Consider the following 23,506-nt stretch of genomic DNA (forward strand, 5'->3'; position numbering starts at 1 on the left):
TATTTTATAACATATTAACATTCAAATGTATCTCACAAACTAGTATAACTTTACACAAATGTTCGAAGTTGTGTGGCCAGTATCGTGAATGGCACTTTTCTGTGTCCTTTTGCACTTTGATCCCGCACACATAGCTATTGAATTACGTACTGTTATAGTTTTGGTTTGCTATCAACTCCATCTGTGTATCTGAAGAAGTGGACTGAAATCTATGAAAGCACGTGCTAAAATAAATCAGTCAGTCTCAAAGCTGCTGCTGGGTTAATCTCTATTTCCCTCCCTTTTACGTTACAAAATTAACATAACTCTCTCTTTGAAAAATACAAATGAATCTAACTTTTACCCAAAGTACATTTTTGTGCAAAAGAAGCTCATTGCTAAGGGAATGCAAAACATTTTCTCTCCTGCCATTTCTCTTCACCTGATCCTCCTCCAAAGAGCATTCCAACATACAGTAGATCCTCAATTAAATGGCATCCATGCCAGATATTTGTTATTATTAAAACAGGCCTAACGATTTATTTATTTATTTGCCCTATTTGTATCCCGCCTTTCTCAACCCCGAAGGGGACTCAAGGTAGCCTTACAAAGGCAACAATTCAATGCCACATGTACACATACATCAATGAATAAACAAAAACATTAAAACTAACTGATTAAAACATAACATTAAAACAACAATTAAAATCTTATAATCTAGGTCATATTCCAGGGCCAGTCCAGGTCATCATTAATTTAATTTATAGTCTCTTATTACACTGCTCTGTTATTGACTAAAAGCCTGATCCCAGAGCCATGTTTTTAGTTTTTTTTTTCACAAGGCCAGGAGGGAGGGGGCCAATCTAATATTACTGGGAGTTCCATAGATGAGAGGCCACCACTGAGAAGGCCCTGTCTCTCGTCCCCACCACTCACGCTTTTGAGGGGGTGGGACTGAGAGCAGGGCATCCCCTGACGATCTTAGCCTCCGAGGCTTATAACTAATACTATAATCCATACTATACCATACCTTAAGCTCTGTATTGACAATATTAATATTGAAATACAATATTTAAAAGCAAATTAAGGCAAATAAAGATGAACAACTTAATATAACAAAGTTTTTCTGTATTATAAAAACAGCTTTGTGGATGCAATATTATTTCTTCAATTTTTTGCCAGTTACTTGATTTCTAGTTAAATAGGAATCCACTATATATAAAATTTGTTAGAGGTAGAAGGAAGGAAGCATTTCAAACCCTGTTGTAGGTGCAATTTCAAGCAAAGAGATATAAATCAGGGAAAGAGTTAAGTGCTCCATCTCTGCATTCTTTTCCACTCCCAGTTACCCCCTTCCAAAGCTGATTTTCTTGTATAATGCATAATGTCTCATTTGGTCCTTTCTTTTCACAGCATTGTACCATTCATGCCAGCTGCAAATTTAACCAGTAGTGTGTTGATTTTGAAATGATAATAATGGGAAGGCTACCCCTAAAAATGAAGAGCTAACTTTTCAAAATGGCTTTAAATTCATTAATTTCCAGTCATGTTTCCCCCTTGTTTTATGGGTTGATCCACATAGGCTGTAGATGAAAGTCTTAATCTTTGAAATCCTGTTTTGAAAGTTAATAGTTTTCCAATGTAATCCAGTGCACTTGGGATTTAAGCAGAGGCTTGAATTAATAGCAGCGACCAGAGCAACCTGTGTCTGCTGAAAGTGCCAAAACTGGACAGTTCCCTGAAAGAAAAAGGATATCCTGCTTAAAATTTCCAGCATTTTCACAATTACACTACCTTCTGTGTTCTCATAAAACATGATATTTCTGATAATTCTGATTTAATGCTCTGACATAGTTCTCATGCATGCAGAAGCTTCTATAGTAAACCAAATCCTACCAGTATAGAGAAAACTGCACACCTAGATCCCCATTTCTTGCTTTTCAAACAGGTATATGTCGGTCAAAATTTTTCATATTCTAACTTCAAAGTGTAGCTTGTTAGAGGAGAGACAAGCCAGAAATTCAGGTTAAGATGTAATATTATACTGGCCTATTTTGGTAAGTTTCACATTACTATATATTTGCTCCTAGTTACAGGATGAGCAAGGTCAGAGGGATTAAGATACATACATCCAGAAGCATGCTTCTTTTTTGTCCTAAAAGTCAGAATGATAGCTTAGCATTTAGTATGGTGCAGTCTTCATGTTAAAATACCACTCACTCCACAGACCTTAGTCCAGGGCACAACACCTAGTGACATACCTGCGGCACACATTTCTCTGCTATCAATCTTGGCATCACATTTTGATAAGGATTCCTCTTCTGTGTTAGATTATTAGCATTAATGATTGCCACTGATTTGGCAAAAGGCAGAGCCATTTCCTGCTACCCAAGCATATGGATCTATTTACAGGGTATAAATCTATATAAGAAAACATTGAATCGAATTCACTGTTTTATTGTTGTTTGTTTCTTTATTTTGTATCCAGTTATCCCTCTTACGGAGCCCCCGGTGGTAAGGCGGGTTAAACCGCTAAGCTGCTGAACTTGCTGGCCTAAAGGTTGGCGGTTCGAATCCAGGGAGTGGGGTGAGCTCCCACTGTTAGCCCCAGCTTCTTCCAACCTAGCAGTTCGAAAACATGCAAATGTGAGTAGATCAATAGATACCGCTTCTGCCTGAAGGTAATGGCAGTCCATGCAATCATGCCAGCCACATGACCTTGGAGATGCCTACAGACAACACCAGCTCTTCAGCTTTGAAATGGAAATGAGCACCACATCCCAGAGTCTGACTTAAAGTGAAGGGGAAACCTTTACCTTTATCTTTTTATCCCTCTTACATGTCTAGATTAACTTTTATAATCCACCTTTCTACTTAAAAGGGAAGTTTTTTTTAAAAAAAATAGTATTGCTCTCAATTTATGATTTTTCAAAAACTGTAATTTTCTACTTCTGCTTTTCCCCTCATCCACAAACACTGGTGGGCAGTGTTAATACTGTACTAGCATAGGAAACTATATTGAAGTTATTTTTTAAAACTTTTGCATAAATGATGTGACCTGGAAGGAAGATGCCCATTAAGAGTTACCACTTCAGATTGTTCAGAAAGTGTTCTTTTAGTGTGTTTATATTACATTTTTACAGCAATTGCTGCAGTTTGTTACCACATGGAGAGCAATGGGATTGACCCTGAACCCTCTGCCCTCTCCACTAGCAACAAATTCATAAACTATGCATTTCAATGGAAATTTCTCTCCCTTTTTTAAAGCCTTCCAGCAACATGGTATTAACTTTAATATCTTCCGGGGAGGCCCTCCTTTCGCTCCCACCACCATCACAAGTACGGTTGGTGGGGATGAGAGAGAGGGCCTTCTCGGTGGTGCCCCCCCCCCCCCGACCTCTGGAACGCCCTTCCTAGGGAAATAATACAGGCCCTATCCCTCCCCTCCTTTTGAAGACCTTTGAGAATGACTAGTTCTAGCTCAGCCCCTGACATTGTTGAATATGGCCTTATTCTTCCTACCAATTACCCAGGTTACTCCCTCTAATAGGCCCCGGAAATGAACAGCCATAGACTGTACCTGTTATTGTTGTTGCCTGCTATAGCTCTGCACTTCATTTCCCATCCCCCCTAGAAATTTTGAGCTTGCACTAGCCTTGGCCCAGTCTTTTAAATTGCCTTGAATAGGCAGGATTACTTTAATATGTATGTGTTACTGTGACAATTTTATGCTTATATTGTTTTCTTAATTTATGTTGTTTACTCTGTATGTATTGATGATGTTACTTGGAAACCGCTCTTGAGTCCCCTCAGGGAGATAGAGTGGTATATAAATACAATTTTGTTGTTGTTGTTAACTGTCTCAGTTGGACAGAGACATTACCAATTAGTTCTCTGCCATCCCACTTTTTCAGCAGCTCTGAAAATGTCCTAGTTTCTCTCTCTTCTTCCCATTTCCCCCCTTTGCCCTCAGATTATCTTAGTTGCCTCAAACTGAGTTTAAGGAGTAAACATAGTTTATACTCAGTTCACTCAGAAAAGAGAAGAGGATTAAAAGGAGCAGGGATCTTTCCTTTTCCAGAACTAACACACAAAATCAAATGGCTTGTTTGTGCTTCCTCCTTAATGACTTTTGTCAAATTGTACTTCAGTGTTGCTTGGCCATACATGTCCTGGTTTTGATCTGTGAAATATTGGTGGATATGATGGCACTTGATTCAGGTAGGAACTAGTTTTCTCCAAGCAAGCCTGTTTCCTTCTGCCTTTCCTCCTCCTTCCTAGTAAACCGTATCAGAAACTGATTTGGCCAGCAGGTCCCTAGTCTTCATCTTTTGCTTACAATGGTAGCGACTGGGGAGTAAAAGCTAGTATCTAATTGTTATGCGCAGATAGGGCATATTCCTCAACTTATTTGCATTCGTTAGCTGTCGGTAGTTCCTCTGTAGGGGTTTCTCGACTTGGGTTGTTTTTCTTAACAATGCTTTCGGCAGTGTTTCTGTGCGGCGTGAATTTTTATGATCCGTTGCATGTTGCTCATGCAATTTCCTGCCCTGTAATGGTATCGGTTTTCCCTGGCGCAGAGGAATACAAACGAAAAACCCAGGAGCCTGCATTAGCATAAAATGTCCCAGTTCTGTCAGTTTGATTAATTTGTCTCTTTGTCTCCACTCTATATGATAAGTGCTATTAATGGCTGCAACACTTCATATGTCAAAGTCTTTCTTCCTAATGACTTGAAAATGTGGTTTATTTCCCCCTTTTTTGTATTATTTTTCTCATTTAGCATTCCACTCAAGTATAGATTTATGCTGCGCTCTTTCATTATCTTACTGGTTGCAGCACTCGAGTGATTACATATGGTGTTGGGGTATGCGTAAAGATGTGATCCTGGGGGTAGCAGCTGCTGATATTAGCCGAAAATAGATCCTGCGTATGCTCAGCACTTTCCCCAGAGGTCTTTTATTTATTAGTAACAGTCTTGGTGCAGGATAGCTTGGATCCTCATTTAGCAAGATGACTTTTTGCCTTTCAGAGCAACGCCGTGACTTTGCTCTATTTACTGGCTGCTGTGTAATCCCCCCCCCCCCCCCCCCCGTTTTGGCTTCTGCTTTGCGCCCAAGCAGTCACTACACCTAATTGAAAACTGTAATATAACCCTGATTTATAATGAAGCCCAGGAACGACAGGCTCCATTTGAAGTAATGAAACCAGCCAGATCTAAGGTTTTTAATAAAACAACCGTATTTTTAAGACGGCATTTGAACATGGTACGCTGATTTAAAATGAACTCCAGTGATTCCTAGGGCTCAAGTACCGCTTCTCCTGTTCTGCCTTCCACAGGGGACATTTTTCTATTAGAAATTCATTCAAGGAGATTTCACCCGCATTAGTGTACTGTCAAAAGAACTAGCCCAAACTACGTGCGTTTCATCTTTTCTTCCATGAAAAGAAATTCTTTTTGCAAGCAGAACTCCTATAGAGCACTTCTTAAATGTGTCATGTCTTTTGTTTCTTTTACCTTCTCTTAGACTGCATCTCTCCAAACCTGTACGGTGCCTGTATGCTTTCTTTCCCACAGGGCAAATAGCAGCATTGTAAAGTTGGAGGGGGGTGGGATAGTGTTTGTGGGGACACAGTCTTCCCAGAGTGCTACACCTCTGGCTTAATTTCTCCTCTGGCCTCCTTTTGTAATTCTGTTAACTTTTTTTTTCAAAAATAAAAACTATGGGACCTCCCACAATCTCATCTAGTTTGTCCCTGAGGCTCAATGATTTCCATTTCCAACTGCATGCGGAAGGGTTTTCTACTGGAAAGTTTGTATTAGATTCATTCTGAGCCATGTGGAACAATTACATTCCTGGATTGTTGTAGGTTTTTCAAGCTGTATAGCCATGTTCTAGAAGCATTCTCTCCTGACACTTCACTTGCAACTAAGGCAGGCATCCTCAGAGGTTTTGAGGATGCCTGCCATAGATGCAAGCGAAACATCAGGAGAGAATGCTTCTAGAACATGGCCATACAGACCGAAAAACCTACAACAAACCAGTGATTCTGGCAATGAAAGTCTTCAACAATACAATTACATTCCCTCTACCTACTTAACGTAGCAAGGAGAAAGCACAAGAAGTGGGATGAGAAGATATTCCCTAAGAGTCAACAGATTTATCCCTTCCACTCCCTAAAAAGGTAAAGGTAAAGGTTTTCCCCTGACATTAAGTCTAGTCATGTCTGACTCTGGGGGGTGGTGCTCATCTCCATTTCTAAGCTGAAGAGCCGGTGTTGTCCGTAGCCATCTTCAAGTTCATGTGGCCAGCATGACTACATGGAGTGTGGTTACCTTCTCACAGAAGCCGTACCTATTGATCTTACTCACATTCACATGTTTTCAAACTGCTAGGTTGGCAGAAGCTGGGCTTAATAGCGGGAGCTCACCCACTCCCCAGATTCCAATCATCAAACTTTCGGTCAGCAAGTTCAGCAGCTCAGCAGTTTAACCTGCTGTGCCAGCAAGGGGCCCTCTCCCCTACATTCCCTACCATTATAAAATGTCCTGGGATGTGTCCAATCCTTGATAAAGTGAATATCTGTATGAAAATGTGCTTAAGTGATAGTTTTTAAAGTCATTTGTGGTACATGCTTCTTCTTTTTTTTCTCCCTCCCCAGGCAGATTAGGCAAACCTTGATTTTTCAGCAAGCATTTGAAATTATTAGTCCCATTTATAAATGCGCAGTCCCTAGTTAGCCAGATAGGACTCTGCTCTCTTTACCCCATCCAATTCCCCGGCCCTATATTTTGCTGTTTGCACTTTTCCCATGCCCAGCCCTTTTGATAACCTAGTCGTGCCCATTTTAGTATCTCTCTGGTTCCTGGATTTTGAGTATTGATTGTATGGCGTTCTAGTGTGAATGTTTTATACTTTAATGTCTATTTAACTTTGTTTTAACTGGACAAAAGTTCTATCTGTGTCTTTGTTTTAATTGTGTTTTTGTTGTAATTAATTGTTTTGTTTATTGTCTTATGGACATTTGGTCCCAAGTAAGCTGTCCCGAGTCCCTTTGGGGAGATGGTGTTGGGATATAAGAATAATAATAATAATGTTGTTGTTGTTGTTGTTGTTGTTCTTTCAGATGAAAAATATAATATTCCTTTGCAGCTTCGTTACAGGCTCTGTTTAAACTCTCCTGCACCCCTGCCAGTATTTTCCCCTGCTGTGAAGCTGCTACTTTGTTACAGGGCTAATCCATTATGTAGAGGAACAGTTATCTTCAAAGGTGACTGGTGTTTGAAATATGGCACACGCACCCATGACAAGGAAGAAATGTTCCTCTGGAAAAAAAAAACCTTCAGCCTTTAATAATTTAAGTTCCACTTTGTTTTATTGTTAACATGGGTTAAATAATAATAATAATAATAATAATAATAATAATAATAATAATATCAGAAGTGACTTGCAGTTTCTCAAGTCGCTCCTGATATGAATAATTATAACTAACTATCCTCTGCCACGCGTTGCTGTTGCCCAGCCTGTGTATATGTGTTTTGAGTGTGTGTGTATTTGTGTATATGTGTATATATGTAGTTTTGCATATGTGTTGTAATGTAATTTTTATTTTCTGGCTTTTTAAGTCTCTTCCATTGTGTTTTTCAGTTTTTTATGAGTGATGGTCACTTGTTAGCCTAATAGGTGTATTGTGTCCAAATTTGGTGCCAATTATCCAGTGGTTTTTGAGTTATGTTAATCCCACAAACAAACATTAAATTTTTATTTATATAGATTATTATTATTATTATATCATAAAGCAATAAGCTTGGGGTAATAGAAATAATGTTCACAATCCATTTTTTTAAAATGCCCACATGGTTGCTATTTAAAAAAAATATAATCCTTTCAGTCAAAATCAAAGTCTGAAACTTGCATGCAGAAGGTGTCATGTTGAATCCTTGGCATCTCAAGGGAGAGTTAGGAAGAAGCCCTAAATGACCAGTAACTGGGCACGTGAAGCCTTCAGTGTGCTGCTGGATCATGCACAGTAACCAGCAGTTAGTGGTAAAGAGTTCAGGGAATTGCAGTACATTAGAGTGCAACACATTCCCCACTCTGAGTGAAGATGGACTGGTGGACCAGTTATCTGAATCTGTGGAAGATAAATTCTTAGATTTTCACAGCTATGTTAAATTTTGGGGATTAGCATATTATATATATTCATGTATCAGTGGACCTCATGCATAAGTCAAGGACAGGTTGATTTGGAGCCTAAATTATGGATTTTGATTCGACTCGTGAATAAGTAGAGGGTCTTTTCACAAAAACAGGAAAGCACCAATGTCGACTTGGGGAGCAACTCCAAGGCTGCCATCGCTGCCAAGTCTCTGCAATGGAGAGAGCAGAGAGATTGGATGCTTCAATTTGGTTCTCCTGGGACAAATTAAGCTCTCACCCTTTGCTACTCTTCTCATAGGAGGGGATGGGTACTTTTTAAATAAAAGTTATGATACTGTACTCACACTGATCCATGAATGTCAACATAGGTTTTTGGGGATTTTTTTTATGTCAAGAGCGACTTGAGAAACTGCAAGTTGCTTCTGGTGTGAGATAATTGGCTGTCTGCAAGGACGTTGCCCAGGGGACGCCCGGATGTTTTGATGTTTTGCCATCCTTGTGGGAGGTTTCTCTTGTGTCCCCACATGGGGAGCCGGAGCTGACAGAGGGAGCTCATCTGCACTCTCTCCGGATTCGAACCTGCGACCTGTCAGTCTTCAGTCCTGCCAACACAAGGGTTTAACCCATTGCACCACCAGGGGCTCCTTTTTGGGATTGATTTTTTTTTACTTAAATGTCTAAACTTCTAGATGAGTATATAGGGCATTCTTTATTCTCCCCAGTGATATACTATGCAATCATCACTGAAGACTTCAGTTTATATATAACTTCACATGTATTTAAGCTTCAGTCTTGAGTGATGATGGGTTTCCGGATTTTGCACTATTGTTATATGTCTTTCCCCATTAGGGTTCAATAAAGCAATGTGTGATAGGGATTCTGTTTAAGTTCTTTGAGGCCTCAAGATGCCTGTGTTGCTTGAAGATGCCTACAGTGCATTATAGCCCCACTGTGAATATCCTTTTATTTAACATTCTGGGTTTTAGCCTTGTTGAGGTTAAAGAGCATCTTCTGAAGGTAAATGGGATAGAGGGAGGTGTGTGTGCGTGGGAGAAATAGTAATCAGATCTGTAGCAGATACCTTTAACACTCTGTAGAGGTGACATCCTCAGCCACTTTTCATGTGGAATAAAATCATGGAGTTGGAACCGACCCTGTGACTGTGAAACAATGCTCTTTGTTGAAGGAGAACGCTTCTGAGCAAGCTATGTTTGACCTACTTCTGCTGCCAGAGAGAACTGTCATTAGAAAGCAAGGAGAGTAAGAAAAAGTGAAAGTCAAATGGTATGCCGAAGAGGCAATCGTTTCCAGTGCAGAAAAGGCTGTGTTTTAGTAAAACAGGCTTTAGAAAGAACTGGGTCTCGCTTCCAGGTTCGTAGTAGAATATCTGTAGAATCATTTGGCGCAGGGGTGTGCTGAGTGTACCCCAGCTTTTATACTCAGATTGCATCCTGTTTCCCAGGGCGTTCCACAACCACAGACTTAATATTTAGTTTCAACTAGCTGTACCCACCACATGTTTCTCTTCTTCTTTCTTTCTCTCCTTTCTTCCCTTTATTCTTTCCTTCTCTCCTTCCTTTCTTCTCTTCCCTTCCTTCCCCCATTTTCTTTCCCTTCCTTTTTCTCTCTGTTCTTCCTTTTCTACCTATTCTTGGACTGCAACTCCCAGCAGTCCTCCATCTGTCTGAAAGAGTAACCAACACAGCAGAGGAGATCAACCAGGATAGGGGTTATGTGGTTGCCTAGATAATTTTAGACTGTAACTACTAGTTTTCCTGCCCATTGACTATAGTAGGACTGACAGTCCAGCAGCATCTAGAGCAGGGTTTCTCAACCTGGGGGTCGGGACCCCTGGTGGGGGGTTGCAAGGGGGTGTCAAAGGGATCGCCAGAGACCATCAGAAAATACAGTATTTTCTGTTGGTCATAGGGGTTCTGTGTGGGAAGTTTAGCCCAATTCCATTGTTGGTGAGTTTCAGAGTGCTCTTTGATTGTAGGTGAACTATAAATCCCAGCAACTACAACTCCCAAATGTCAAGGTCTATTTTCCCCAAACTCCACCAATGTTCACATTTGGGCATATTGAATATTTGTGCCAAGTTTGGTCCAGATCTCTTATTGTTTGAGTCCACTATGCTCTCTGGATCTAGGTGAACTACCACTCCAAAACTCAAGGTCAATGCCTAAAAAACCCTTCCAGTATTTTCTGTTGGTCATGGGAGTACTGTGTGCCAAGATTGGTTCAATTCCATCATTGGTGGAGTTCAGAATGCTCTTTGATTGTAGGTGAACTATAAATCCCAGCAACTACAATTCTCTTTGATTGTAGGTGCACTATAAATCCCAGCAACTACAATGCTCTTTGATTGTAGGTGAACTATAAATCACAGCAACTACAACTCCCAAATGACAAAATCAACTCCCCCCAACCCCACCAGTATTCAAATGTGGGCGTATCAGGTGTTTGTGCCAAATTTGGTCCAGTGAATGAGAATACATCCTGCCTATCAGCTATTTACATTACAATTCATAACAGTAGCAAAATTACAGTTATGAAGTAACAATGGAAATAATTTTAATGGTTGGGGGTTGCCACAACATGAGGAATTGTATTAAGGGGACACGGCATTAGGAAGATAGAGAACCACTGATCTAGAGAATCACTTTGTGAAACCTGCATTTAGTGATTAGTAAGCCATGATCTATGCAACCCTCTGAATTTCATACTGCTGTCAGTGTTAAAGAAATCCCACCAGCAGAAGCCTTCAGCAGGCTCTTTGCGAGCAAAGAATATCAGGGGTCATGTTGTTAATTGCTGCCACAGAGAGCAAGAGATTAAGAATTAGCTTTAATTGAATTAAGATTTGTAGGGACTTATAAGAGTGATCTACCACATTTTTTTAATAAAAAATCCTTTTTTAATAACAAAAAGTGAACTCATCCAAGTTTCATGCTGCTTTGTATATCCCTATCCTGTATTTGACAATAGAGAATGGCAGTTTGATAATATGTTTTTGTTGTCCTAGCCATTCACTGTTCCTTCTGCATCTTATGTACAGTAAATGGTAGAAGAGTACAGTGAAGGTAAATTACAATCAGTAGCAAAATGACAAGTGGTTCTAAAAAAAAATCCAGCCAACAAAGAAGCTGATATTGTGTGATCTTGGGGGGGGGGGGGGGGGTATGATGGATCACAGGGGAAATAATAATAATAATAATAATAATAATAATAATAATAATAATAATTTGCTTTCTGTCTCTCCTCACAAAAAGGCTTCCATTGCCAAAAAAAAGTGGGAGAGGAGGACACTGAGAAAGCCAAACATCTCTTTGCCACACTCAGTTTTGATGAGTGATGAGTAAGTGTCCTGAAGTCTCATTCTTCCATAAGATCTATTGTCGTTCAATGGGTTAAACCCATGTGCCGGCTGAACTGCTGACCTGAAGGTTGGTGGTTCAAATCTACAAGACAGGGTGTGCTCCCTTCTGTTGGCTCCAGCTTCCCATGTACAGACTTGGTGTGGAGAAATTAGGACTTTTGAAAAGTAATTGGCTGAAACTATATTTCCCCAGATGTTTGATGCCATTGGAGTCACATGTTGTCAAAGTAAGACTACTTTTTGGTTTCTCGAACTTTAGTGAATAATTGATTTTAGTGATATTACAAATGCATGGGTGTCCTGCGGTGCAAAAGATAATCTTTCCCCAACTACGTCATTATCACTTTAATGCTCCTGACAGAGCAAAAGGTAGCATTTCTATGATGTTCCAGTACCCATAACTTTAAAAGTCATGTCTCTTTTTATTTCACCACATCCCTTTCTGTGTCAGAGCAGTACATATGACGTGACGCACCATTCTCTGCTTGCATTGGGAAAGTCAAGGCGGGTGCGTGTAATGGGGAAAGAAATTATAAAGCTACTAAATTTGTCAAATGAGGACCTCATATTAGTTAAGAGGCACTAAAGCATGATATTAATTTTCTAATTACTAAATATAAGATGATTCAGCGTGCCAAAGGCCATGCTTTTCATCATATGGACATAAATGAAGCAGCCGTCAGAATAACATTTTACTATTCATCCTTTTATTCAGACAGCACTAATTGCAGTTATTTTCTTTGAGTGTCTCTAAAAGTTTATTTATGCTGTTAATAAGATGAGCAGCTGTAGTGATACTGGCTGCCAGGGCTGTAGCCTTTTTGAAGATGCACTTAATGTAGCAATAATACAGTGTGCATATAAATTCAAAATGAGATGAAATCTGAGTTTGCTAACACATCAGTTTGTACTTTTCCTCTACTTTATCAACATAGTACTGTCATTCTCATGTGAATTCCTGCAAAACATATAGGAAAGCATTTTATTTGCCCTAGAATGTATCACAATGAAGTTCCTGTTATCTACTGATGGTACAGAATCACAGAACTGTGAAGGATAAAGAACCGTATATACTCTAGTATAAGCCAACTCAAATATAAGCCGAGGAACCTAATTTTACCACAAAAACTGGGGAAACAGATTGACTCAAGTATAAGCCGAGGGTTGAAATTGTTGCAGCTACTGGTAAATTTCAAAATAAAAATAGATACCATTACAATTACATTAATTGAGGCATCAGTAGGTTAAATGTTTTTGAATATTTACATAAAACTGTAATTTAAGATAACTGCCCAACTCTGATTAAACCACTGTTCCAACCTTCTTCAGTGTTAATGTGCTAAGTATCCTTCCAATAATAATAGAGTAAAATAATAAATGTAATAATAATAATAATAATAATAATAATAATAATAATAATAGAGTAAAATAATGGAAATGGAAATAACAGTAATAATAGACTAAAATAATAAATGTAATAATAACAACAACAATAATAAATGAAATAGGGTAAAATGATAAATGTAATAATAATAATAAATAGAGTAAAATAATAAATGTAATAAAATAATAATAATAACAACAACAACAATAATACTAACAACAATAAATAACCTTGACTCGAGTATAAGCCAAGGGGGACTTTTTCAGCCTAAAAAGGAGCTCAAAAACTAGGCTTATACTCAAGTATATACATGAGTTTTCTTGTCCTGTCCAAGACTAGGACCCCAGGACTTGCCACCATTTCACTCAAGAAATTGGTCCAAAACAAGGGTGTAAGTTCTTTTGGATTACAATTCCCACCACGCCAATCCAGCATGCCCAATAGTAATGGGATTGTGGGAGCTATCATCCTGAACAGCAGGGAAAGGCAAAGTGCAGGTAGTGGGTTGCATGCAGCTTTTCATGGCCATTTTTGTAGCTCCCCAGGGCTCTCTAACAATAAAAATGGGGGGTGGGGTTTTAAATAGATAGACATGCCCAAAGAGAAGTCCCCAGGGGTAAAAAAGAAATGTTGTAAAAAAAATTCCCAGAGAAGTGCCTCAAGATGCCTTCTAGGTGCCTCAAACATGTCCCCAAATCCCATAAAGGGGTTAAAAATATTGGTGGGAGTTTTGGGGGGTGGAGAGCAGTTGTTGGAACACATGTGTCTTCTAATCTTACCCATCCTTGATCTGTATCAGAGCTTTCCAAACTTTGTGTTGTGACACGTTAGTGCGTTGGCTACAATGTGTAGGTGTGTCGCACAAATGTAACAAGAAACCTCTGTGTCTATGTGAAATAAGCAATAAATCATAGATTAAAAAAAAACATAAACAGAAAGTTTTCATGAGGTATGTTGTGCCTCCATACTTTTCATTATTACAGTTAGTATGCGTGTCCATATCTCTTATAAAGGCTTGATTTGAGCGCTGGTTTGCTAGTGAAATTGAATTACTGTGTTGTAAAATGATGTGTGCCTAAAAAGTGTGTCACCAACATGTAATGTTTCGAAAGCACTGATATAGAGATTACCAAGGTTTCCAAATCCCTGGTCTGTAAATAGTTGAGTTAGATACCAGCCAAGAAAAAGCGCCTGCATACTTGAAATGTGCACAAAGAAGTGATACAATGCACGCGCTACAAGGAAGGCAAAAAATCTGCACATAAACACAAAACAATCTAGGCAGTTTGTCACCTAATATCTCTTCAGCATTTCTGTTTTCCAGATGACAAAAGTTATGATGGAAGGGCAAGGTTAGACTCTCCCTAACAGGCCTACTCTGTTGTCTGAATCTATTTTTCATGTGCTTCTCTGTGAAGGAAGCCTTTGAGATGAAGCACCTTGTTCCTTTGGTTCCTGTGAAAGAGGAAATAGGTGACTAGAAGAAGAGACATTATGCATCAGATAAGTGGACAGTTACATTGAACTACCATTCTTCCAGGGACAGCACAGATGAGCTTTGTCAGCTTCGGCTTCCTATCCGTGGACATGAGAGAAGCCTCCCACAAGGATGGTAAAACATCAAAACATCCGGACATCCCCTGGACAACTCCCTTGCAGATGGCCAATTCTCTCACACCAGAAGTGACTTGCAGTTTCTCAAGTCGCTCCTGACATGAAAAAAAAGTGACGAATCCTAGTGTAGAAGAGAGACCAAACGAATTATGTGCTAAGCCTGGGTTTAACAGTCCGAGTAGCCTTTCTTTGATCTAATGTCTAAGGAGGTAGCCCCTTGTTTAAGCAGAGTACTCTTTGAAGAATCCTTTCAAGCAGGTCTCTGTTGAAGTGCAATGTGGAGAATGAGAGTTTATAACAATCTAAAGGTAGAAGCAATAAATATCACATTTGGGGCAAGAGCTGTGGAATTTGTATTTCCAGTTTTCCTGAAAGCGGTAGAGTTAAGCAGAAAATGAAAGCTATAGATGCAGCACTTGATGATTTCAGTTTTAAATGGTATAGGGCCGAGAGGGAAGACAGGACATTTATAGGCAGCTGCAGCCTACCAGTTAATGATTTTAATTGCCTTGTTACCTAGTCGAGTGGAATAGTAAAGTCTCTTTTGATTATTCATTTCTTCAGTAGCGCAGTCATTCCTGGTATTTCGAATGTCGGTTTGTGAGCCTTGTTTCCGCACTGAATCAAACATTTCTCTTAAATATTTTTGCAATACTGCATTGCTATAACAGGAAAATATTGCCACCTGTTGTAATGTTAACTGCAACAGTAAGAGACTTGAACACACAAGAGCTTGTTTTACAATCCTTGTTGCTATACCCACACACATATTCTGTTTCCTGATCCCTGCTGGATCAGGAAACATCCCTGCTGGATCACCAAACATCATCATTCCCTCCCTCCAAAAAAAAGCCTTAACACAAAGTCCACATCCCCCAGCCTAGTCAGCAACATTTACCAGCAGATGCTGACCGGAGGGCTCTTGCTCTGAAGACATAATTTCACAGCAAAAATATACCACAAGTGCATTTTTAGCATGCTGTCAAAAGCATTTGCATAAATCCTTAAGCCAAATGCTGCTTTTAGAAAAAGAAAAGGAGAGAGAGAGAAGAGAATTCAAGTGGCCTTCTCTGTATAATATGTTGAGTTGGCAGAGGTGAGGTTGGCACAATAAATTGTGCATTGTTTTTTCCCCTCAAGCTAGCACTTTTGAGGCAGGTGTATTGAATTTTTCCAAATAGTCTAATGTCTTTATTTTCTTTAACCTGGGGAAAATATGATATTCTTCTTAGACAGCATATATATAGTGTTACTGTGTAGGATTTTGCTCCATCAAAACTAATAGCTACTTGTGTGTCCACCAGCACTCAGTGCCACCACTCATATTAGTACTTCCCCCCACCACTATATCCCATCGGCCCAATTTTCAACTTAATTGCTGAAAGTTATGTTACACAAGTACTGTCTTGATATTTTTAATTGAACAGCCTTACTTAGTTAGGTGATCCCGCATAGCCCAAGGATGATGGTCCTCCAAGTCCAGTGTCTTGACAGTGGGTTCATAAGTGGCTGTGGAGCCCTATTCCTGACCCACATGTTCTCTCACAGTGAGAACATTGGTTTCCAGGTGGAAGACGGTCCCGGTCAGGGTTGGCTTGACGCACCTTCCTCTTGGCACGTTTCTCTCATTCACTCTCCATTCATGCCTATTCAAATTCTGCAGCACTGCTGATTACAGCTGACCTCCACTTAAAGCACTCAAGGGCCAGGGCTTCCCAGTTCTTGGTGTCTATGCCACATTTTTAAGGGTGTCTTTAAGCCCATCTTTAAATCTCTTTTCCTGTCCACCAACGTTACGTTTCACATTCTTGAGTTGGAAGTATAGTAACTGCTTTGGCAGACGGTGATCAGGCATTTGGACAACGTGGCCAGTCCTGAGTTGATGATGTAGGAGCATTGCTTCAGTGCTGGTGGTCTTTGCTTCTTCCAACACATTGACATTTATTCGCCTATCTTCCCAAGAGATTTGCAGGATTTTTCAGAGGCAATGCTGATGGAATCGTTCCAGGAGTTGAGTGTGACGTCTGTAGACAGTCCACGTTTCACAGGCATATAGCAGGGTTGGGAGGACAATAGCTTTATTAACAAGCACCTCAGCCTTTTTTATACCCCTACCCTTTCCTACCATCCTTACACAATTTGTTCCCACACTTTAATTGTAAATCTACCATGGTTTTAAAATTCTTCTCACGCTCCAGTCTATCGGAGACAACCTTATTCTCAATAAAAATAATTTGGGGAAAAAAACAAGCACCTTGTTCTCCTTATAGATGTTCTGGACCTCAAACACTCTTTGAACATCCAAATGTCAAGTCACACCAACATGGTGAGAGATCAGTGAACAGATTGTCAGATGTCACTCTTCGTCTTGTTTGTCCAGCCTCGTTGCATCTCCTGACCTCAATGACTGTCCAACCACTCTTCATCTCTGTCAGAATTTGGAAAGAAGAAAGGTGGTTGATAGATGCTGGTCGATGTCCTCCCCTGCAAAACTGTTTAGCAGAATAAGTGCTTGGCTTACACTTGAAATTCGATAGGTCTGATGTCATATTGGAGCCAGGGCTCACACAGTTGAAGACAGAGGATGGTTTAATTAGTCAGAATATTGACATCCTATGCAGGCATTCCTCCTCCTGAACTCGGCCTGTTTCTTTGCAAATGAGCTGCAGTCTCCAATGTAGCTGGAATGGAATAGATTTCCCAAGTAATCATGCACTGTTACGAGCTATTTATGCTGTAGGTGGGTTATACCTTTGTAAAAGACCTAGGCTGCATCTACATTGTCAAATTAAGGCAATTTGACACCACTTTAACTACCATGACTCAATACTCTGGAATCATGGGCGTTGTAATTTGGTAAGGCATCATTGCTTTTTGGCAGAGAAGGCCAAAGACTTTGTAAAACTACAGCTCCCATGCTTCAACAGCATTGAACCATGACAGTTAACATGGTGCCAAAACACATTAATTTTGTTCCTATTCCTAGTAGGAGAAGAACTATTAAAAGTTGTGGCATATAAAATAAACAACGTTTTGTGGAGCCAATTTCACCCTGGATCTGGGATAGTGTGTTGTTGTTTATTTGTTCAGCTGCTTCCGACTCTTCGTGACTTCATGGACCAACCCACACCAGAGCTCCCTGTCGGCCATTACCACCCCAGCTCCTTCAGAGACAAGCCAGTCACTTAAAGGATACAATCCATCCATCTTGCCCTTGGTTGGCCCCTCTTCCTTTTTCCTTCCATTTTCCCCAGCATCATTGTCTTCTCTAAGCTTTCCTGTCTTCTCATCATGTGGCCAGAGTACTTCATCTTTGCCTCTAATACCCTTCCCTCCAATGAGTAGTTGGGCTTTATTTCCTGAAGTATGAACTGGTTGGATCTTCTCGTGGTCCAAGACACTCAGAATTTTCCTCCAGCACCACATTTCTAAAGCATCTGTCTTTCTTCGCTCAGCCTTCCTTATGGTCCAGTTCTCACATCCGTAAGTGACTTTGGGGAATACCATTGCTTTAACTATGCGGATCTTCGTTGCCAGTGTGATGTCTCTACTCTTCAATATTTTATCGAGATTGGTCATTGCTCTCCTTCCAAGAAGTTAACGTCTTCTGATTTCCTGGCTTCAGTCTGCATCTGCAGTAATCTTTGCACCTAGAAATGCAAAGTGTGTCACTTCCTCCATGTTTTCTCGTTCTATTTGCCACTTATCCATCAGTCTGGTTGCTAGAATCTTGGGGTTTTTTTATGTTTAACTGCAACCCAGCTTTTTCACTTTTTTTCACTTTGGTCAGAAGGCTCCTCGGCTCCTCCTCACTTTTGACCATCAAAGTGGTATCATAGTGTGGAACGGCCCTATGTGTCTTAGTTAGGCAGTGATACCTAGTGAACTGGCCCATACATGTTTCAACCTAAATAGATTATTCATTCATTCATTTCTGAAGCATTATGTGGTGGTCTTTCTCTTTCAGATATTTCATAAATAACTTACTTGAAATGCACAAAAATGAAGCAACTCCCCTCTGTCCACTTTTCATTCTCTGGAGAGATGATTTACATGGTCACACTTACATTGTCTATTTAGAATAAAATCACAAGAAATCAATAAGATGAGGATGGGGTACAAGGGCATACATGTATTTCTCTGCCCTGGTTCCCTATTCTTTCTTTCTTTTTAAGAGTTGCTAATTACAGCAAATGGGATTAGAAGTCATGTTTAATCCAAGAGAATTTTCTAGGGCTGTGCGAAAAAATAGAAATAAGAGTTAACTGTCACTAAGCTTGTCTTCTATTTCAAGAAAAAGGCTTTATTATACACATTGTAGCTTTGTAAAATTCCTATTGAGACAATTATATAAAGTGAATAATATATAGCTAAGAAAAAAGTCAGCCACCTCTGAAGGAAGTAGAAATGGAGAACTGGCACAGGCATAAACATTAATCTGAGACCTGTATACTCCTCTTTCTACCATGAACTAAACTTACATCTTTGCAGTTCACCTACAGTGGCAATTTTGTGTCATAGAGGATCAGTTTGGTCCCAATAGATTCCACCCTGCAGGAAGACACCATTCCTCATTCTAAATTAAATTTCCTTTTAGGGTTCTCGGGTTATTTATTTTATTTAGATTGCTTTCCCATCATACTGCAATGGAATTGTGATAGATTATTTGCACTATTTCAGTTTGGAACAGTGTCTTGGTGAATTATTTTTCCAGAGCTGGCTGATTATTTCAAGGCCAAATACCCTATTTACCTGAGTCTAATGCTCACCTATTTTGGCTAAATTGTCTTGCCAAAATTCAGATGTGTATTAGATCCGAGTCATTTGGTAATCTTAGTGCTGAACCAAGGAAAAAGAGAAGCTGCTTCAGGAGGTGCACCTGGAGCTCCTATTTGAGGAACATCACCTCAAATTTAAGTGCACTTTTTGCCAGGGTTTTGAAAATTAAGGTGAGCATTAGACTCGAGTCAATACCATATTCGGCTGGATGTTGTGGTACCCTGCATGAGGCTATAGGATATGCAGAAAGGTCTCATCTCCTTCCCATCCATGACTTCCCCTGTCTCTGCCATCTGGCTGCTCTTTCAGAAGGCAGGCATTTTTGAGATAATACTTGTCCTTCGTACTTATTAGTCTATACAACAATTTATCACTTTTTTTCCCCTATCAATAGGGACTTGAAAAACTGCAAGTTGCTTCTGGTGTGAGAGAATTCACCATCTGCAAGGATGTTGCCCAGGGATTGCCTGGATGGTTTACCATCCTGTGGGAGGCTTTTCTCATGTCCCTACATGAGAAGCTGGGACTGACAGACAGGAGCTCACCCGGCTCCCCGGACCACTGACCTTTTGGTCAGCAGTCCTGCCAGCACAAAGGTTTAACCCATTGTGCCACTGCTGGGTCCACAACACATCGCTTGCCAGAGGGAAAGCGTAAGAGACCTCCTACAGTTGGCTAGTTCCTTCTTCCCTCATTTCAGTTCGCTTGGGTGCCTTGAAGGTGGCAGTGAGTAGTCCACCTAGGACTTCTGATACACTTCATTTGACTAGGGTTTGAAATGTTGACCTAAATCCAATTTTTAATCCCAGCTACAGAAGACTTGTAGGAATTTGGGTAAATCGGCACATAAATTTCATGGATTAAATTATTCTGTTCTAGTGAGGGATTGATGCCTCTGCTTACCACATGCCCTCATGCCTTGTATAGCTCAGATATATATTATATGAATGATATGAATTTATGCAACACTCCCAACTAACCTGAAAAATGTGAAAGAAAAGAGGTTGCTAGGGCAGGATACTGTAGTGTGTGTGTATCGCTATGTAGAATACATTCTGTATGGATGTTTTGATATGTATAGAGAGCTTTTTTCCCCTCTCACACAATGGCTCTTAAGAATTGAGGTCATTGCATTCAAAGTGTATTCAGTAAAGAAATGTGACTAAGGAGACTCAAGGGCAAGCTCTTTGGCAAACTCACTCTGAGGGGATACCAGAGGCTTGAAATGCTAGGATCAAAGGCAAAAGCAGCTCTGCCTTATATAGGATCTTAACAAATTGTTACCCATTGAATATACATTTTTTAAAAAACTGCTATTTCACTTCCTTCATGAATGCTGCATGATGTTACTGTATTCATTATGCCTCCTCTTGGTTATACTGTCATTGTAGTTTACTTAAAAGTGGCTCCCAGAAGGAGTCCGAAAACCCCCTCCCCAACATGCGCAGTAACAAGAGTGTAAATGTAATATATGCAGCTTTTAAACCTTCATCTTTTACATGTGCAATATTTATAACCACTTTACAGTCCCTGAATATCTGCTTTCTTGTCACAGTGAATTAAATACGGGCGGTTCGGAAGGCAGTGCGATGGCAGACCCACAATAAAGGGCAAATCAATATTTAGACAGCTTCGGGCTACCGAGATTCTGCCGACTTCCACACTTGCCAGCAAGCTTTGCTCACATTCATCATGAAAGTTACAGCTTTATGTACTTGAAACATTAGTGCTGATCTGAAATGCTTCTAAGACTCCTCCCTTAGGGCATCTCTTAAATTTGCAAGTACGCCTGTTGCAGTGCTTCGAAATACAGCATCACTGCCCCAGTGCCTGTTGCAAATTAGCGCTGTGTTGTTAACTGATATACAAATTTTGTAAAAACAAACGATCCCTACCGATTAGTCCTCTTTATCTCTCTCTACTTGTTGCGGGCTTTCCCCCCGCTCCTCCTGGACTTTTTGTCATGTGTTTTTAAGCAACTGCCTGCAAAAGATACCAACAAGTCCAAAGGAGTTTGGCAAACCGTTTACTTCAGAGGAAGACATCGGCAGTAGATGTCTGGAAGGCTGCAGTTTCGAAGGCCCTGAAAGTCTTGACTCAGCTAGAGAGGAAAAATGTACTGTGGAATGTTCTGACTCAGTGGGTTTTTTTTTTATTTTGCCTAGATGGCATCTAAAAAAAGTGTGAGCTTAAATGTATTGCTAGAGCTTAGGTGAGCCGTTACTTGTTTTACAGTTCTCCCACCTAGTGGTTGCGGTAGACATCTGCCATGACTTATTGTGTTCTATGAAGTCTAACTTGGACAAAATTCAGACAATTCTCTTTAATTTGATGCAACTGAGAAAGCAAACTGGGTTGGCTTTCTCAATCTGCAAAGCGCCTGCTCCACTTTCAGAGTTATTTAACAACTGGTTGTGATTGCAAGTAGTCATAGTGAATTTTGTGCCAAGCAGAAGTTAATTATCCAATACACTGTGGTGTCCAAATTAGTACTGCACTCATGTAACAGAAACAGATTTAATGACTACCCTGAATGCTAATTATTCTCTGAGTTCTGCAATTTGAAATTGCAACAAATCCCAACATAACTGAGTTGATGAAGTTTTAATAGAATTGTTGTAAAATTCAGTGTCAGATGTGGAAACATTTAGTTTCACAAGCGGACTTTTCCTTCTTGGGCAGAAAGGAGATTAGTACCATCTCACTCTGGAAGCCTTCAATCTCCAGAGCAGATGGGGTGAGCGCATGGAGGCACAAGCAGGAGCAGGAATCTGTTGCTTGGCAAGTGCCTTTCATGGGCGATTGGACAAAGTTAGACCCCACTTTTAAGGGCCACAGCAGAAAAGTGGCAGCCTCTGCGCATTTGGGAAATGTCAACTATTTAAGATACATCAAACATATTTGAAGGAGGGAAATAAAGGTGGAGTACAGTAATAGTAAGTAAAAAAAGAAAATGCAGTCAGCTTTGTATATTGTAAATCTCCCTAATCTAGATCTGTATCCTCTATGCTTATGAACTGAAAACTAATTTGTTCATCCCATTTTTCCATGTCAGGAGCGACTTGAGAAACTGCAAGTCGCTTTTGGTGTGAAAGAATTGGCTGTCTGCAAGGACGTTGCCCATGGGAGGCTTTTCTCGTGTCCCCACATGGGTAGCTAGAGCTAACAGAGGAAGCTCATCCATGCTCTCCTCGGATTCAAACCTCCAGCCTGTTGGTCTTCATTCCTTCTGGCACAAGGGTTTAACCCATTGGCCACCGAGGACTCCTTCACCCTATATAATTCTGACTGAATATTTCTCCTATATTGGTTAACATTCAAGATTTTGCACATTATCTACCAGAGTTTTGTGTTCCCTTTCATTTTAAATAAGTGTCTTCCTTTCTACCTCATGCTTGTGGGAAGACTGCTTGAAAGCACCTGGAGTACAGCTGGTAATAAATCAGAAATTGGGATAAGGAGAGGGTCTGAAAGTGAATCCAAGCAGCCAGAAGCCATTACAACATACCATAATGAGAAACTATATTCTAGTGGGTTTTTTCGGGCTATATGGCCATGTTCTAGAGGCATTTCTCCTGACGTTTCGCCTGCATCTATGGCAGGCATCCTCAGAGGTGAGGTCTGAGGATGCCTGCCATAGATGCAGGCGAAACGTCAGGAGAAATGCCTCTAGAACATGGCCATATAGCCCGAAAAAACCCACAAGAACTGAGTGATTCCGGCCATGAAAGCCTTCGACAATAAACTATATTCTACATTGTCAAGCTACTTCATTCATTGAACCTTACATTGTTATTTCTCTGCAGTGACACTATAATCTGAGGAAGCAGAAATGTGTTCATATAGCACTTATTTATGTTGTTTGAAGCCTCGGTTGGGTCCTCCAATTACAAGAGCCATGAAGTAATGTATGTTGATAAGTCGCTGTTGCTTAGGCCCCATTGCAGGATAGTATTGTGCACAGTTTAGTAAATGTCTCCTACTTTTGCTCTTCCTTGTCTTTCCTGTACTTAGAGTAAGTTCTGCCTGTTTCCCCTAATATCCCTATCTTTTAATATTCATTGCATTTCTACAATGGGGAATTTGTTCTAATGAAACCCTGCACAAATGTTGATCCAATTCATTTGGAAACCTTTCAGCAGCTTTCCCCCAAAATGCTGTCCTCTCTGGGTATCTTGTACCACTGCTTCCATCAGTCATAAGCCAATG

The 23,506-nt window shown here is 40.1% G+C and overlaps 1 protein-coding gene across 2 annotated transcripts in view; it reads left to right on the forward strand.

Annotated features, from left to right (window-relative positions):
- Positions 1 to 23,506, forward strand: part of BACH2 (BTB domain and CNC homolog 2) — a 226,985-nt gene that overhangs the window by 172,116 nt on the left and 31,363 nt on the right. The gene's annotated exons all lie outside the window — the stretch shown is intronic.

The sequence above is a fragment of the Anolis sagrei genome, chromosome 1 (assembly GCF_037176765.1).
Source record: "Anolis sagrei isolate rAnoSag1 chromosome 1, rAnoSag1.mat, whole genome shotgun sequence".
NCBI lineage: Eukaryota > Metazoa > Chordata > Lepidosauria > Squamata > Dactyloidae > Anolis > Anolis sagrei.